The sequence below is a fragment of the Plecotus auritus genome, assembly GCF_963455305.1.
Source record: "Plecotus auritus genome assembly, chromosome: 6".
In the NCBI taxonomy this organism is placed as follows: Eukaryota; Metazoa; Chordata; class Mammalia; order Chiroptera; family Vespertilionidae; genus Plecotus; species Plecotus auritus.
In genome coordinates, this window is record NC_137773.1 from 7,713,400 (window position 1) to 7,733,361 (window position 19,962).

Here is a 19,962-nt window from a genome sequence, read left to right on the forward strand (position 1 = left end):
TTGTCTCCTCACACAGAATAGTGGATTCACCAAGCATAGCAAGGGAATTTTGATGCTGGGAAACTACATCCCACACACACATTACCTGCCCCCTCCCCCCGCAATACAATTCCTAATACTACAGCTGTTCAAAACTGGGATAGACTGCTATTGTAAACTGGCAATCATTTCTTCACTATGACTGTTCCAGTGCAATGAGAGGATTGATAGGGAGTGTTGTATTATACTGAAAGCTGTGTATATTTTGACATGAACTTGTTCATTAAGTTTGATTTTGGTACCACAGGTCTCTGTCCCCAGGCAACTTAGAATTTAGTGAAAGGGACATTTACCAAACAATAAACCCTTACTCAGAATATGGTGTAGACTTTCTTGTTCCTTCATATTATTACGAAAAGCTCCAAGCTAGTCTTTTTGGGATCAAGCAAGATCAAGGCCAGGACTCTGAGATACAAAGTTTGCAAATAAGAACTAGATTAATTTACAAATTTCCATGATTCATAGGATGGAGATGAAGTTTGCAGTATGTGAAACCCGGAGGGGAAAGGAGAGAGAGAGAGAGAGGGAGAAGAAGAAGGAGAAGAAGAGGAGGAGGAGGAGGAGGAGGAGGAGGAGGAGGAGGAGGAGGAGGAGGAGGGGGAGGAGGAAAAAGGAGCGGAGATGGATAGAGGAGGAGAAGAGATGCTATGCTATGTGCAGGACTTCAGTGATTGTACTAATTCATGGAACAGAAGGAGAAGTATCTGACAATAGAAACAGAAGAGCCATCTGAGAAGACATCAGAAATTGAATTGTCACAATCCCTGTGTGATAATTTGATACCAAAATGAATAATGATACCAGGAGGCAGTTTCAACTATTTAATAGTAATAATGACAATGACAGCCCAGTCTGCAGCCTCTCCTGGCTCTGCTACCTATAGCACTGGCTTCAGCTCTTCATGAGCCCCATTGCTATACTCCTTTTCACCCTGAAGAGGTACAGTCCTCATTCAAAAGGTGCACCATTCCAATATTGTGGACTTCCATTGGCTAATTGCCCAGCATCAATCCTCTCTTCCTTTTTCTGCCAAAATCATTCTTTTCTTTTTCTTTATTCCAGTTTTATTGAAGTATAATTGATAAAAGAATCATATATATTTAAGCTGTACAGTGTGCTGATTTTGTTAGACGTGTATATTATAAAATTACTACCATACATATTTCTTGTGCTACCTTTGAGAATGCTTAAGATCTATTCACGTGCATAATACAATATTATTAAGTATCAAAAGCATAGTGATTATTCTTTGGGTAATTCATTTTTCCCTCTATTTTCAGCCATATGGATTGTTTAAAATTGATCCTACCCTTAAGCTTCAGCGTATCCCATCTCTCTAATTATAATAATTGGTTCAGAGATGTACATGTCACTGAATCCACGTCAATGAAATAAAATGAAATATTCACTGGGACTGCTGGAAAAATGGATTTTGTTAACCCCTTCTGTACTTAAACTTTTCAGGCCAGAGTTGCCAGCTGCCATCTTGGCTCCATGAAACTTAAGACTGCTTGAAATAGAATCAAAAGCAGAGCTGATAAATATAAAGAAAAGAGTTCTGGTCGTGTTGTTTGGGCCCTATATGAGGCATCTCTTGAAGCTCGAGTTATCTCTGAACCGTTTAGTTTGAACTCAAATGGATTCAATTTGAGTTTTTGTATTACTTGCAACGTAAAGAATTTTAAGCAATACATCCAATAATACTCATGTCTGGTTTTTAATGGACTAATTAACCTGTCAAGTACTTATTCTACATTTAGGATTTTATGAGGCTAACACTGAAAGTTGCTAATTTCCGGAGGTAGGATCTAGTGATGGCTCCTCTGAGAATAATGCCCTGGTTGAACCAGAAAGGTTTATCCTAAATGAGGGAGCCTAATGCATATAATAAAGGAAAGTAAGGATCCAAACAGCTTTTATGTAATCCCTCTCTTGGCATCACTTCACATTATCATTATGTCCCTGTTAAGCGGACTTGTTCAGGTGATTTTACCACCTAAGCCATTCAGAGTTAAGATTGAACTTTTGTATTAGTTATGATTTTTACTTGCCAAGAATAGTACCCACTCTAGTTAGTTTGGTACTTATGCATATAAAAATACTAGTGTCCTAATTTTTTCAGCTATTCACAAGACTTTAGTTGCTATTTATGACTTTTCTATCTTCCAGTGCCCATTACACATTCCTTTTATTTTCTGACATTACCTCAACTAGTTGAGGCTCTTTATCCAGTACAGTGACTCATAACTACACTGCTGAATAAAACATATTCACTGATGGTCTATATCACTTACTCTTCTCTTGGCCCAAATTTATCTGGTATGACTCAAAATGGGATGGGATTAAACTTAGGCTCCTGTTCTTTCTCTGGGAGCTTGAAACTGTCACACTACGTGTTTGCGTGTGTGTGTGTGTGTGTAAATACAGTAGGAAGTCTAACTACCTTGATGTTGTAATGTTTCGTTTAATGAATGTTATTCTTAGGAAAAACACCTTGGGAGCACACACAGTAAAGGGGAAATTAAGCCCTGGCCAGTCGCTCAGTGGCTAGAGCATCGGCCCAAGGACCAAAGAGTCACAGGTTCAATTCCCAGTCAAGGGCATGTACCTCAGTTGTGGGTTCCATCCCCAGTCTGGGTACATGCATGAGGCAACCAATGAATGTGTCTATCTCACGTTGATGTTTCTCTCTCTCTCCCCGCCCCCTTCCACTCTGTCTAAAAATCAATAGAAAAAATATCCTCAGGTAATGATTTAATAAAAGGGGAGATTGATAAATCAGCACCCCAAGGTAAGCAGCTGAATATACCTGTTCAGTAATACTCACCAATAAGGTACCTCCTGCCTGTTACCACTAGGTGACAGTATTTGCAAATATTTTATCTGAAGGAGGGTGTTACAGAAATTAGATTCTGTTGGTAAAGATGGTTAGTTTCAGCTAGAAGAGTTGCCAAACACACATATCTGTCATAATCTACACTCTTAGTCACTTGATATCATAGTTATTTCTCATCTGGAATACTCTCCTCCTCCTACTTAGTAGTTTGCTCCATGCTATAAGACAGAATTATGTCCCCCACCCCCAAATTCATATGGTGAAGCCCTAATACCCAATATGACTGTGTCTGAAGAGAAGGGATTTAAGAAGTAATTACAATTAAATAAGGTCATAAGGGTGGAGTCCTAATTCAATAGGATTGGTAACGTTATAAGAAATGGGGGGGAAAAAGAGATCTCCCTTTCTTTGTGCAGCACAGAAGAAAGGCCATGTGAACACACAGTGAGGCAGCGACACCTGCAAGCCAGGAAGGGAGCCCTTACCAGAAACTGACTTCCCAGCCTCCAGAACTGTGAGAAATCAATTCTATGTTTCTTAAGTGCTTTGTTACTGCATCCTGAGCAGACTGCCATACTCTGTCTCATCCTTTTCTTTGGAGAGGACCTATGACTAATGGTTCAGAATACAATATGTGTTCTGGAGTTAGCATCTGGATTCAATTGCAGGCTCTGTTACTTCCTAGTTGTGGTTATCTTAGCTTCAGTTTTCTCAAGTACAAAATGAGATAAAGTATCTAATTCAATAGGCCATTGTGTGGTTTAATGAGCTAATACTTTTTAAATGTCAGTAAATGGTAGCTAATATTATGAGCATTGTCTCAGCTCAAATATCACTCCCCCTGGGACCCCTTTTCTGACGCCTTAGCCTGGGGCAAGTCTTCTAGGTACAGTTCATAGTACCCTGTGTTTAGCCTTTGGAACATTATAATAGATTGTAGTAATTTGTGTAATTTATGTCTGCCTCCCTCACTGAACTATAGGCTCTTTGAGGATAAAAAGGCCTATATAAGTTTTACTCACTGTGGTTTCTCCCTGCAAGTGTCATAGTGCTTGGGACATGTTAAGTGCTAAAGTCAAGTTTGATGAATGGATGAAAAATGCAACTCATTGATTTATATGGGGATTCTATAAACTTTCTTTGAGGGATCAAAGTCAAGTAACTTGTAAAAGAAAGAACTATTCTTAATCTTCAGTGAAAAATGCTGAAAATGTATTAATCAGTTTATACAAAACAAATTAAAAGTACATCAAATAGGTAATTTAGGGTATTTGATACCCTCTGAAATTTTAATTGCTTCATTCACCTATGACAGTGGTCGGCAAACTGCGGCTCGCAAGCCACATGCGGCTCTTTGGCCCCTTGAGTGTGGCTCTTCCACAAAATACCACGGCCTGGGCGAGTCTATTTTGAAGAAGTGGCGTTAGAAGAAGTTTAAGTTTAAAAAATGTGGCTCTCAAAAGAAATTTCAATCGTTGTACTGTTGATATTTGGCTCTGTTGACTAATGAGTTTGCCGAACACTGACCTATGACAATATGTGTCCCTCACTTGAATCAATATTTTTTTTTAATATATTTCTTTATTGATTTTTAGAGATGAAGGGAGAAGGAGAGAGAGATAGAAACATCAATGATGAGAGAGAATCATTGATCGGCTGCCTCCTGCACGACCCCCACTAGGGATTGAGCCCGCAACCCAGGCACGTGCCCTTGGCCGGAATCGAACCCGGGACCCTTCGGTCCGCAGACTGATGCTCTATCCACTGAGCCAAGCCGGCTAGGGCGAATCAATATTTTTTCATTGAGAATTTATGTATTGATATAGTTTCTGTAATTCAAGCAGAATTGTACTAGTGAATTTGGTATATAAATAACCCTATCGAAGGAAGTCAGGAGAATCCTTGGCTGAAGTAAATGTTCATTTTGGATAAATGCAAACTTCCATGCATTAAGTTCTTTTAAAGGAAGAGCCACCTGGATGATCTTCAAGTTTTAAAACTTATGTTTTCCTAATATTTTATTATATTTTAACAGGTTTATTTATTTCCTGAAAACAAATCTTGCATATGTTGCCCTATTAATTTTCCCAAACTATAAAATATTTCAAAGGGGTACAGTTTTAATAATCTTTCAAGTCCTTTGGTTATGAAATGATCAACTACACGAGTAAGGCTCATATGTACAGTAATGAGAAATGTTATTTATATTTAAAAGGTATTTTATGTTTCAAAAAGTTTTCTCAAAATGTGAGAAAGTGTTTTGTGGGCTTTACATACCTTATATAGACAGTAAAATCTTCCTTTTTTTTCTTACCATAGTGATAAAAGTTTAGGCAGCCCTGATGCAAGACATGATCCTTTCTTTGTATTAATCATTGTTTTACCATTTTATTTGCCTCTGCATTATCAGGCAGGATGCTCAGACTTTGGCTTTATCACATATAAACCCTACAACTCCCCCATAATACACTATGTGCTGGTAGTACTTGGCTACTTTTGATAAATTGGCCAGTCTTGTGAAATGCTTTCCTAAGCTGAAGTTCTGGAACTTGTCAGGTGTCCTCTCTGACAGTCATGTCTTCCTTTGGCTCTCAAATTACCCAACCAGCTGGGGTAATATCCTCCCACAAAGCATGCTTCCTTGGAAATTTAGATCTATTGTTTTTTGGCACTAAAAGTCATGCTCTTGCACTTTCTGTCAAATCAGGGCTAAATAATTTCTTGAAGGTCAGCAACCTTTTAAATGTTGGAGGACTAACAGTTACAGGGATCGCTGTGTGTTCAGCAATTTGTAAGAGAGATCAGAAGACTACAATGTTCCTTATGACTACATTTGAATGTAGCAAGACCCAGGTGATTTTTTCTTCTTGTCAATTAGTCGAGAGGTTGGCATCACACTCTTCCCTCCAAGTTAGTCCATCCATTCATGCATAGAGCAAATTTCTATGCACAAGAGAAGTATGGCTTCTGAATTACATCAGCATGTAATCATTATTATATATGATTGAAAGCAGGGAATTACAAAAGGGTCTTGAGTGACCCTTATCCTCCCACTTATAAAACTCCTGGGAAAAGGATGAATAGGTGCCCTATAAAGAGTTAAGTTCTTACAAGCCAACCAACATGGGAAAAATAAGTAATATCTAAATGTATTCTTAAATCTGTTTGGAAGGTCTGATTTCATTCCTGCTCTTGCAAAGTAGTTAGTGCTGCTGTCATCCTAAGAAATAGAGGAAAGTTTCAGAGTAGTTTCCAAACTTTGTTCTACATCAAAACACCTGAGGAGCTTTACAACTCCTGATACCCAGTCTGTGCCCAACACCAATTAAATTGGAATGCCTGGGTGGGTGTTAGGCAACAATAGTTTTCAAAGCTCCCCAGGAGAATGCAATGTGCAGCAAAATTTGGGATCCTGGGTTAAAATAGTCATGCATTCTCTATCACCCTTCAACTTTTTAAAATTGCTTTGTTAGCACAGTGGTTCTAAATCTGACTGCTCATTGGAATCACAGGGCACCTTTAAAAATCCTATTTGGATTCACTGCGTCTAGGGCAGGGTGTAAGCATCAGCAGTGGATAGCTGTTCCCAAGTGACTCTAATGTGCAGCCATGGTGGAGAATTACTGGGCTACTTGATCCCGTAAAGAGGTAGGATAAAGTGGGTCCGACCTTCAGCCTTTTCTGGCCATTTAGGGCCTTCTACATTTTAAAATTACTGGTTCATTAGTTTTGTTGAGTGAATTTTCTTTTTTAGTTCACTGGGCTCTAAAATGCAACCATATTTCTGATTCCATTGGTAGTAGGATCATCAGATAAAATACAGAACAGCCAATTAATTTTGATTTCAACTAAATAATGAATACTTTTTAGAACAAGTATGTTTATGCAGTATTTTGGGATGTATTATAAAAAAAAAGATTTACTGTTTATCTGAAATTCAAATTTAACTGATGTCCTGAATTTTTATCTGCTATATCTGGTAGTGCTAATTGGTGGGAAAGCATGGCTCATTCTTGGGAAAATCAGCAGTTGAATTTGGGGAGCGTTCCATCCTTTTCATCTTTGAGGTTTATGACCTGTCTTTTAGCTCTTACCTCTTCTATCTGTAGAGGTGGAAGATAAAAAGGAATGAGTAATTTTGGAATTAAAAACTATTTAAAATTTCTTGGTGGCCAAGCAGACCCACATTTTTCTTTTGCGTAGGGTATCGTTGGGTGACCAGCAGGTGAGGAGTATGGGAGAGGAGGAGTGTCACCATGCAAGAAAATAGGATATGGAGAAAGGTAAGCTTTGGTTCCAGGAACCCCAGTTCTGTGCTCTTAAAAGGATTGCCATTGGAGCCATTTCTATGGCTTTCAAATATTTGAGACTTGATTTTTTGTTCAAAAAAATTAAAAGTCTATCTGAATATCAGATGTTTGCTGCTTTGGCTAGAGTTGAGATAGATAGTTTCCAGGTGAAACTGTTCTCCTAGCCTACTGAATCTGAACTAATGGAAACTTCGGAAGTCTCCCACAATCTTGTAAGAACCCCCAAGAAGTTTCCCCAGCAGTTTGGATGCCCTTCAGCCTCATCCTCTAACGACCATCCATCACTTAGCTGATTCCTGAAATTTCCTTCTTCCTCATCATTCCAAGTAGGACTTGAACTGTAAATAAAAGTCGTGGGTGGGTATATTTCTTGGCTAATAGCAGGCTCCATTCAAAGGGAAAAGGAGTGAGGTTTCATGATAATTCCCAGAAAGCAGGTGTTGTAATGATTTTACCAAATTGGAGCCTGACATTTTGATGAACAACTCTTGAGCACCCCTCATAATTTCCTCCATAGAGGAGATAAGCAAACAGGTAATATGTCAAATCTCCCTTTGCTGTCCAAGTTTACTAATGGAAGGAGGTGAGACAGGTGAAGCACATTAACTTTTAACCTGTTAACACTGATTTTTTTTTCACTAAGCATTAGATGTTTAAAAGGGAAATGCATGCTGGCAGAAAGGAGACAAGACAAAGGCTACTAGGAAGGGGCTGAAAGCTGGCCTGCATCATGGAACATATTTGCAAGCCAGCTGGGCCCACTTTGCACAGATGTTTTTATAGGAACAAGAGGGAGGGGCAAGTGCTCTAATATTTGGCACATTAGCAAAGCAGTGGAATATCTCTTTCCATGATGCTCCTCCTTTCTCATGGCTGGATGTTGGGGTTGAGAGGAGCAGTGGTCAGAGGCTTTGGGATAATTTTATTGTTCAAACTGAACTCCAGGAAATTACATACATTGATAATAGGCTTTTTTTCCAAGTTCATTTAAAAGGGTTAATTTATATTTTAGGATGCCAACTCTGAAAACCAAAGAGATGCATGTTTATTTACCTATGGATAAAACAGTCCAATCATCATCAACTCTTTTATTCATAAGTGAAAAAACATGTACTATTTGGAGAAAATACTTTTTCCAAATTTGTTTTAGGGCGATGTAAATTAAATCCTCCCTTTCCCAGATGGTTGGTTTTGCCTGAATGCTGTAGTAGCATGTCTATGTAGCATGCATTTTAGAACATTGAGGAAATCAATTTTTCTATATAAGTTGGAGGTTTGGTGGCCCACCATTGTGCTATTTAGCCCACAGAGTGAAGAAAGAAAATCTTTGAGCCAAAATTAGAAACTTGAGAATTTACACACACACACACACACTTACACACACACACACACACATCTGAATTGCCAGGTTATCTGGATTACCAGGTTCTCTTGAAAAATCAGATTTGGCTATGCTGTGACCTCACTCCTCATGCCAGTGGTTGGTGGATCTTTGTATTTTGTAGTGGGCACAAGTTTTCCATTTCATCACAACCCCTGTCACTTTATCATTGGGTTTAAAATGTGTCAGATATAAGAGACATATTACCTATATGCATGGTTCCTATATACATTTGAATTTGCCATTCAAAATATGAAGCAATCCTGGCCTGTGTAGCTCAGTGGTTGAGCATCGACCTATGAACCTGGAGGTCATGGTTTGATTCCCAGTCAGGGCACATACCCGGGTTGCAGGCTTGATCCCCAGTAAGGAGTGTGAAGGAAGCAGCCCATCAATGATTTTCTCTCATCACTGATGTTTCTATCTCTCCCTCTTCCTTCCTCTCTGAAATCAATAAAAATATATTTTTTAAAAATATGAAGCAAGATTAGATTATTAATCCAATGTTCTCTGAGCTGATTCTATGATTCTTCTCTTTTATACAAATGGAGTTCTTGAAATTGTTATGGATTATCTGACACTTTGCTTGAGGAAGGAACTTGACTAGATTGTAAACATCATCTCTGCCCTATTTCAATTTAGTTTACTTGGAGTGTGAATGAATTTATGACTAGACGAATAACTCTTCAGTTGATTTTCTTCTTTGGCTGTGTTTTCATTAGTGGAGAATTAAAATGATCATCTGGATAGGCTCATGTATAAATGAAAAACAGAAATTAGTAATTTGAATATTGAAAAGTAGTTGCCTTTACAGATAAAATCTAACTCAACTGTTGACTTTATTCCACCTGGTATTAGACAACTTTAAACCAAGAAGGGACCTTGGCAATAACATTTGACCCCTTTGTTTTATAGGTAAAACTGAACTTAGGAGAGGTAAAGTGACTTATTCTTAATCATGCTATAGGTTAGTGTCAGAACTGGGACCCAACCCCATCTTTCTTAACTTTCACCAAGGCCGATATCATTCCTATTATCTTTTGCCTCTAATTATGTAGGTACAGTTTCAGGTTTATTTTTCAATTTTCATTGTTGCTATTGTTTATTGCAATAATTTACAATAAAAATTATGATAACATTGTCATAATGACCTTTTAATCATCAGTTATGATGATGAAATTATGAACCATTTCATAGGTTACTTCTCTTGAATACATAAGGATGATGCTTAATAATGAAAAATTTATAATTCATATTTTAATTAAAAAGGCTTCCAGCCTGGCCAGTGTGGCTCAATGGTTGAGCGTCGATCTATGAACCAGAAGATCACAGTTCGATTCCTGATTGGGCACATGCCCAGGTTGCAGGCTCAGTCCCTGATGTGGCAGCCAATCAATGATTCTCTCTCATCATTGATGTTTCTATCTCTCCCTCTTCCTTCCTCTCTGAAATCAATACAAATATATTAAAACAAAAACATAACTTAAAAAAGACAATGCTAGCAGTAGTTGTCTTTGAATGACTTTAGATGGCATCCCCCACTTCTTTTCTTGTGTTCCAAATTTTCCATCATGAATCGACATCACTATTATAATTGTTAGAATTTTTAAACAGTTATATAAAAGAAACAAAGACAAATCCAGCCTGATAAAGACATGAAGCATTTATGTGAAATTAAAATGTTCCCACACCTCATTCATTCCTGTGAGTGGAATGTAAAGCCCATTTCCTGTGATTCAAATATGCACACACAAAGAGAAAGGATTTGACACATTCCCACAGTGAAAGAAAAATAGTGGCCACGATTGCAAGGGGTATGTGCTAAGGGCTGTGACCTAGAGTGCATTCCAGGCTGAGTGACACTGACTTTAAAATTTAAAATCTAGCAGTTCCAGTGCTCTCAGTATCTGGCTAATTGACTTAGTCCAGTTTTCTGGTATGGACTGTTATTTTCTCAGAAATTCTGAAAGCTAAGGAGAATTCAAATTTTGCTTTACCTTTGTCTAGTGTTAGGGGACTTAAAGAATGGAAAATTAGCACATGACCTCTCTCCCAAAGACTACTGTAACAGCTGTGTGGTTACCAGGGGAGGAGTTTGCTTGGATAGGGAAAGAAAATACTTCATTATAAATAATCTGTTTTTACTACTCCTGTTTCTGGGAAACCTGATACATACAATGCACCTAAGTGTATTGGAGGTCAAGTTCCGACTGTGTTTTTATTAAATATTTGACTGTTTTATGTGTTAGTGTAATTGACTGCATTTGAGACCTGGGTGATTAAAGAGCTTGTCTGTAGGAAGCTTGCCTCTTTGTCGCCTACCTTTTGGCTCTGTCTCTCTCGCTTTTCTCTTTCTTCCCGCTCTCTCTGTATTTTGAAAATATTAAGTTTTTAAATATGGCTCACTGTACTTTCTCATGCTTCTTAATTTTCATTTCTTAAGAAGGTGAAGCATCAGAGAACATTGCATAGCTCAGTGTCAATCAATAAATTAGTACCCTCAGTCCTTTAATGTCCCCTCTGCAAAGCTGGGATGGTTGGGGGAATAATACTGACAACTAGATCCAAGGTTTTGTGTCTGTGAGGAAGACACTATTTTATTTACTTTCCATTCATCCTGGAAGGGACACAGCTCAACTTACAATAGGATATTTTAGCTCCCCAGAGAAACTCTTTTCATGCTTAATCTCAACAAAATATTGCACCAACTTTTTGTATCAGCAGTTAGCTCTTAGAGGTACTGCTATCTTTAAAATTATTTTTGGTAAATTTGTAGGTAAGTTACGACCTCTTTTGACTTCTAAATAAACATTAAAATAGACATATCCATGCACACCCCTCCCTAAACTGCATCTCTAGACCTTCCTGTTACAGTTGGGATGTGGCACTGTTGCTGTTGCAGTTGAATAAAGCCTAGTGACACTTCACATGGCATAGACATGAAATCACCTCCCTCTTGTTTCCCCCTTGAGTATTTTGGTAAATTACACTTTCTCCCTGCCTCAGAGTGAGGAGTGGTGAGCTATGGCTTCATGCCGGGATGGCTGAGGCTCTGACACAGACAGGGGAGTACTTGGAAGTGACAAGAGCACCTCAGCTCAGAAGGAAGAGTAATTGAAAAACCCCAGACTGCTCCATGCACTGTCAAGTCATTCTTGGAAACAGGCTTTCATAGTCAAAATCCCCTCTCACTCGTGAGTCTTCTTGCTTCTCACCCTGCAATGAATGACACAGGTACAAAACAAAACACATTCACAGTTAACAGGTGCTGGTGAGGAAAATCCCAGAGGGGAACTTTACCACAGTTTTGGCTTCTATTGAAAGTCTTTAAAAATAACTTTTCAAATAGTTGTTGGTTTAAAATGCTAGTTAAGTTGAAGGATGGGTGAACTTTTCATGTTACCTTATATTTTATGAAGCACTTACAGATGCGGTATATTATTTAGTAGAAGAAAATCAAGTTACTCAGTGGAAAATGGGTTGTGCAATTAGTCAGAGCCCTGATTGAATATGGTGTATTAATTGTAGTAAAATGTGCAAATTTGGGGGGAAAAACTTGGACAGGCAATGAAAAAAACATGACTGGCAGAAGCACCCAGCTTTGAAAGTCCCAGCTTGCCACCATATTATGGGTAAGTTTTGCCACTGGAGACAAGCAAATCTTGATTCTCATCTCTGCTTTACTACCTTTTAGGGAATAGTCTGAGAGTGGAGGCGTTGGAGCCAAATTTCTTGGATCCATGTCCTGCTTTATTCACTTGTTCTATGTCCCTGGGCAGCCTCCTCGTGTTTCTGTTTTCTCATCTCAGCACAGAGATGATGCCATCTGGTGCATAGTGTTGTGAGGATTAAAGCAGACATATGTAATTTAATTGGAAAGGCACTGGCAGATTGCATGTCTTTAGAAAATATCAGTCATTATTATTAAATGTGTCACCTTAGCAAAGGTGACTGCCTCTATTTCAATGACTGCCCCTATTTCAATGTCCTCAGATATAAAAGGAAAGAAGGGAATTATTGTAGGGATTAATTGAGTGCATGTGTTTTGTTAATTTAATTTTAACCTTTTTATTTTAAAAAATTACAAACACATACAAAAGTAGAAACTAATGTGACTTCAGTTTCCAGTTACGCATGTAAGGAACTTAGAAGTGACACTCTGTCCTAACAACCAGTAAAAAGCCGACTTGAAAAATTAACTTTTCTAGGATCTGTAGGAGAGGGGAGGACACAAGGCAAACCCTTGCCCCCAAGATTGGTGGGACAGACCCCTGAATGCAGGGAGGCATGGCTTCCTGGAGCAGAGATTCAGGAGCCCATAGAAAACCCGAGCTGTAAGGGGCGAATTGCTAGAGGCTCAGTGTGGACAAGTCTGAGAGTTAAAAACTCCAAGGGACCCAAGCATAAGGAGAGGCCCACAATATTGTGAGATTTACCTTCAGGAGCTTGACCAGGCTCCCACAGCAAATATCAGAGAAAAATCCCATCATGCTTCCCGCAGGAGAAGGAGAAAGGAACCGTTTTAAAATAAGACAGAGCACTCTGTTCCCTTAACAAGGCCTGACTCCAGAGAACGTAGTTAACCAGAGCCCAACATTGGCGTGTTATCAGAGCTTACTGACCTGGAGGTGGGAAATACTCGTGAGCTCTAAGCATTCTGTCCCACCTAAGTGGGGAGAAACCAACTGGGAAACACTGTGACATTCACAGTCCAGAGACATAGGCCCACTAGAAATCTGAAGCCTGACAATGGGACTGGGGAGCAGTTCCCCTTCCCCGCACCTCACTCCGAAAGGACTGTTTACAGGAGTAAATAGGTGCATCATGTCTGGCTAGCATGAAAAATATGACAAAGCATCCCAAAAGTAAAACAAAACAATAAACACCACAGTTTGAAGAGACAGAGCAAGTCAGAACCAGACATGGCAGGGATATTGGACTTACCGGACCAGGAACTTAAAACCCCTCTGATTAATATGCTACAGGCTCGCATGGATAAAGTAGACAGCGTGCAGTAACAGATGGGCAACGTATGCAGAGAGATGGAAATCCAAAAAAGGGCCAAAAAGAAATACTAATGTAAATAACCCCATGAGTTCATCAAGTTTTAACAATGGTCACTTTTTACGGTTTTTGTTTCAACTATTGCCCTATCAATTTTTTTCTTGGACTTTTCAAGCAAATTACAGATATGATATTATTTTAATCATAAATTCTCTACATGCAGGTGTAGTAGAATGTTTGCAAGATGACCACACTGTTCTTCTCTGTGTAGCCCCATTTGCACTGTGACCTGCAGGTTTTCCCATTAGGAGGCGGAGTCTGTTTCTGGTTTTGTGAAATGCCTCGACTCATGAATGTGGCACAAGTGATGAGGGATTCCAAACCCAGGCCTTGGAACTCCTAGATAGGAGAATTATTCAGCTGAGCCCCGTCTAAGTTGCTGACCTTACAGAACCATGAGTAGGTAACAGTACTAATTTTGGGTGGTTTATTATGCAGCAATATATATCTAACATAGTGATTTTTTAAAGTGCTTAATACATGTCTTCATACATAAATATGAAGCCTTTACCATACTGACCAGGGAACTGAACTTACAAAGCATGAGGCATTTTATGATTCTGAGGGAGAGTGCCAATGTGCTAACATCAGTGTAGAAATAGTATTCCATGACATTCATTCTAACTATGAGCCTTCTGTAGCTGAATTAGATATTCCAGCTTAAGGTCCAAGGGGTGCTGATCCTTGATCTAACTTCTCTTTTGAGAATCTGATAAAACCTATAGAACTTCTTCCTAGAAATTAAATGCACGTGTACACAATCTCCTTTGCTCTACACACACACTCAGACACACACACACACACACACACATTTGCCTCCATCGTGTCTAACAGTGACTGACACATAGTAGGTGCTCAGTAATAATTTCAATTATTTTTTGAATGAATGGCTGAACAATTGAATGAATAAATATTCATAAACTGGCATCTCCCAATGTTCTCCCAACATTGGCATGTATAAAAATCTTCTGGGGAGGACCTTTAAGAGACAGAGCTCTCCAGTCTGTATCTTTTGAGACTCAGAATCAGATGTTTAAGTTCTCTGAGTAATGCTGAGGCAAATGGTCCTTGAGTGTTTTATATTTCCTCCAAAGATGTACACCAGGAACACAGCCAAACAGGAGAGTCGGATCCTTTGTCCCTGGCAATTTGGGACAAATCAAATATAATCAACATTTTAAAATAATCAAATAACTAATTCAGAAACCCATTCTCATTTAAAATAGTTTTCTTTCTGTTTTTGTTCCTCATCTCTTCACTATATTTCTTTTTTTTAAATAGATTTTCTGAGATACATATCTCACAAAGGCTGAAAATTTCTCTTTAGATATTTTTGTCAAACTGAGAAAAATTCGGAAGCAGACATTGAGAATGTAAAAAGAAGTGTTTGGAAAATGGTTAGGCTCACTTTTGCCACTGGAGTCTGTAATTTAAAGAGCATATAGGCTAGCCACTGCCTACAAGAACAATATCAAATAAGCCTTGAAGGATCTAATCCTTCATTTTTTTAAAAAGGAATTTGAATGGTTAAAACATTTTTAGTTTAAAACTTTTTTTGATCAGAGAAATACAAATTTAGAGTAATGAGATTTTCTACTGAACAGTTATGAAATGGTGTGGAAAAACAGGCAATCTTATGCATAAAAACAAGCACTCCTACATGGCCTGGAACCAGTTTTCTGAAGGGCAGCTTGGAAGTAAGTGTCAAATTTCAAAATGTTGGATATATTTTTGGCCCAGCAATTATATTTGAGGGCATGTATCCTTAACAAAATTATTGGATATGTGTCCAAAGATGTATCCTATTCTCAAGGACATTAATGTATCCTATTCTCAAGGCCACTCACAAATCAAATATTTTAAAACAATAATAATATCCACTAATTCGGGATTAATGAAATTAGTTGACATAGCTCCATACAATAAAAATAGCTGACACTTACTGAGCACTTACTATTTGCCTAACCTGTACTTAGTTTCTTATAGGGATTAACTCATCTAATATTTTCAAATAATACTCTGTGTAGGTAGTATTCTTATCTCACATTAAAGATGAGGAAGGTAAAGCACAGAGAGGTCGAGTAACTTACCCAAGATTATGCAGCTGCTCATGGTAGAGTGTGTGTGTGTGGGCGGGGGGGGGGGGGGGGGGGAGGGGGGCGGGGAGGTGGCGGAGGGTGCACCCAGGCAGTCTGGCTTGAATCTCTACTCTTTAACCCCTACACATGGAATATGACACAGCAACTACATGAAGAGGGGACAAGGACATATTTAGTGAAGGAAAGTAGATTTCAGAAGAATCTAGCATAGTTAACAGAAAGAATGGAGTGGAGGAAGGAAGAACAAATGTAGAATGCTTAGAAAAAAAAAAACCATTTGAAAGGTCTTATACCAAATGTCAGGGGCAACTTTCACTTTTTTTCTTTACAATTCCTAACAATCTAAGATTCTTGTTTAATAAGCTGGTGTTTCTTTTACAATTAGAAAGTTGGTGTGTTTTTTTAATTGAGCCAACTTTAGCCTTAATTTGTTTTGACAAATGTTGAGGCATTCCTGCTTGACTCAATTGGTATTAGTTTTTCCCTGCTAGCATTTCCTGTAAGCCAGTACCTTCCTAAATTTCAATTATTTACTAGTTTCATATTGGTGCATGTTAGTGAAATCCTAGGTATAACTATCCTGAGAGTTGTAATGAAGGAGATATGTGGAGAAATTGAGATGTAATACTGAAATGATAGGAATGGACATGGCTATATGGCTGACCCTGCCTAGAGCCATTGAAGTGATCACCACCCTGTTGGCTGGAAAAGCTTACTACTCACTTTTGCAGCCATCCTTGGCCCTTCAGTCAGCCATGTGATCCATGAGACCAAAGGGGATGGCTGCAGGGACTTCTACAAAATATTTTGTTTTCCATATAGAAAGATCACACTTAACTGGCACCACACTTTTCTCCCCCAAGCTAGTTAGCCAGTTGTGAGGGTATGATTTTTGCTATTGTAGGAGCCATTTTGTGAATCTGAGGCTGCAAGTGAAGAAAAGATCAAAAGATAGTCTGATTCTAACATGTGGTGCTACTGAAGCCTATCTTCAGATTTTTGGTTTTGTTGAAAAATATACACACACAAAAAACAAACATCACCCTATTTTGTTGAAGCCATTGTTAACTCTTTTATTAGTTGCAGCCAAGCATATTCCCGATGGATACAGTGCTCAAAATGCTCAGATATTATTCTTTCTTGATTATAAAAATGTTTTGTATCTTACCTTACATAGAAAGAAATATTGTTTGAATCATTTTCGTGGAATCCTTGAAGACTAAAATTAAAACTGAATTAGAATTAGAGTTCATCTAGTTGAATTTCTTCTTTTTACATGCCCAAAATAATTAGGGAGAATAAATGATTATACGACTAGTGGTTATTTTCTTTTATAACCATTTTTAGAAAGTTGCATGGTGACACCTTCAGGTGGCTATTTCTATTGACTGAAAGTTGTAAGTCTTTAAGTCGTAAGTCTTGACTACTATTCATAAGTCATGAAGTACAGATGGTAGACTATGAACATCCTACAGCATCGCAATAGATAAATTGCCTCACGAGAAATATGTGTATTCCTTGCCCTGAGCATGAAACTGCTGGCTGATGAATTTGCAGAAGATGTGATTGGAAGAATGCTTGCCTGGGTGTGTTGGTAGCTGTTCTTCATCATAAGCACTTAAAGAGTCATTTTGTTGGATGATTTTGGTCACTGATAGAAGCTGAGATGTGCAAGCCTATGGCAGCCAGCACAGCAATGAACTCATTATTTTTGTCTCTGCTGGAACATCTTTTTGGGATTTCTGTATCACTCACAGCTAATGGGTCTGGACTTGCCACTTATATATCCAAAGTGGATTCCAGTGGTATAATATCATTTTAGAATGAAGTTTAAAAAGGAAGAAGGGGGACACTGAGGGTATAATATAGAACCCCACCCACAAGATGTTTATTCTAATAACCACATTTGAATGTGTACCAGTGATATCTTTTTCTCATGACTAGACCATAAAATGACCCAAAAAATCAGAAGACAGAGCTATATCCTAAACACTTGTGAGTCAGCTCTCAGCTCAAAAATCACCTCCAGTGGAATGTTCCCTGATCCCTCAATCTGGGGCCACCCTAAGCCACTCTAAGATACCACTCCATTTTAGTTTCTTCTAGGCTCTTATCACCGTCTAACCATTATTTTTAAAATTTTGTTCTTGTTTATTGTCTCTCTCCACTCACTAGCATGTTAGATTAGAGGCAGCAAGACCTACTCTGCCTTGTTTACTGTGGCATCCTCTGCAAAGATGCCAGGTCCCAGAGTAGGAGCTCAATACATATTTGTTGAATGAATGAATGAAAGGGTGACTGCAATGCTCTCTCTAACAGCTTTAGCTTCAAAGTCAAGTCCAGAAATTGTCTTTAAGAGTGAAATGAAAGATGGCTTCTCCCTTTTTAATTTTGATGATGGTATTGATCTCTGTGTTAGCCAAGTGCTTGTGTATCTCAGTCCAAAGAGTTACAATATAAATATGTGGAAAAATATTGGAGCAATTAGAACTAGCATATGCCTTACTTGGTCCCATTAAAATTGATATTTGTATGTGTGGGTACACATCTAAGTCAGGGTTATATAATGCTATTGTCTAAGTGGCCAATGGTCTGGGTTATTGAGAAAAAGATATATTTTTTAAATTGTGCCAGAATTATACAGATATCTTCACATTTCACTGCATATTATGCTGCACAGATATTTTTGCACTCTTCAACTGATCCTGTGCTTTACTCATACATAAACATTGTTCTGAGATCTCAGTATAAAAAGTACTGAAACCAGGCCAGCATTAGCCTTGCTGAGGAAACCTGCAGAGAGCTGGATTGAAAAGAAACCTAGGCCTTTGCAACTACTGCATAACAAGAGCAAGAGCTTAATTCTATGACCCAGGAGAAGAACCCATATAGAGCTCTAAAGCACCCCCCTCCCCCCCGCAATGCGGGATGGAAAGTCGTGTGGGATGTAGTATAGCAAGAACACTATTCACTTCCAAAGATCAGCTAAGCTGCCAGCACACTGAGTTTTTAGAGTAAGATAAAACATTAATTACAGATGTCAAGATTAGAGTTTGCTTTTTCTGCAAATTCCATGGGGTCTGTAAGCAACTTGATCTTTGAATTCCCAAGGTACTAAAAATCTACAGAGAAGAGATTGTTATTTTAATGTTGCAAGAATCCCCACCTTGAGTGCTGCCAAGTAAAAATCTAGCTTAATAACACAGACTATAGGGAGTATTTCTCTCTCTCTCTCTTTTTTTAGAGGACTAACATTTACTGGTAAAACGCAATTTAAGCTGATAATTGTAGTTGTAAATTTTCCCAAAATTCTGTGAGGTGCCTTGCCTGAGCTCAAAGAAACAACTGTGTTATCACTAAAATTGGATTTTGATTTTAGAAAGCCTTCCCACACACTCGTTTTTAAAAGTATTTGTCACTTTAAAAGTGTTTGTCATTTTAACAGAGAAGCATTTCCCAGAAGAGGAATTTGGCTGCTGGAAGGCAAAATCTGGGTAATCATATTTGATGTTCATAAATGTGAAATCACCTTCTCTCTTTTTGCCCAGGTCATTAATACTGATCGCAGAGAATTATTGGGAACAGAATACAGATTAGATTACCAATGTCCAAGGTTTGGAATAACTTACCAACCTCCAAGTAATATCTGCTTATTAGAGAGAAAATGTTGTTGTGGGTATAGACTCTGAGGCCCCAGAAACTCAGGTGTACAAGAAACATAACACTCTTTTTTTTTTTTTTAACCCTCATCTCAATATCAAGCCCCATTCTGCTGAGTGGCATGAAACATAAAATTAGTCACTTGTGGGTAAACTCAGTCTTTCCAGGTTTAAATTCAGGAAGTTGAGAGTTTCTTTCTCTTCATCCTTCTTCCTAGAGTGGCAGATAGAATCATGGTATCAGGGAGATGAGCTCATTGCAGGCAATGTATAAATCCCTCTGAAGCACTCTGAGGCAAAGCTGAGCTGCCCTGCTCTGCCTTGGGTAATGTGGTTGGCTGTCTTGAGCCCTCTTGGCCCTCAGCACTCTGCCTTATTCCTCCAGGCAAGGCCACTGTCTCCCAGGAATCCAGGCAGAAGTGGGGTACAAGCCCCTTCTATTATCACATTTGAGCATTATATCGTTTCCCCTGTAACACTAGCCTCTTTGCTGAGAGCCCTGGATCAGCATGTCACTATTTTATTTTCTAATTCTCTTTTCTTTTATCTCAAAAAGTATGTTACGTTTTAAAAA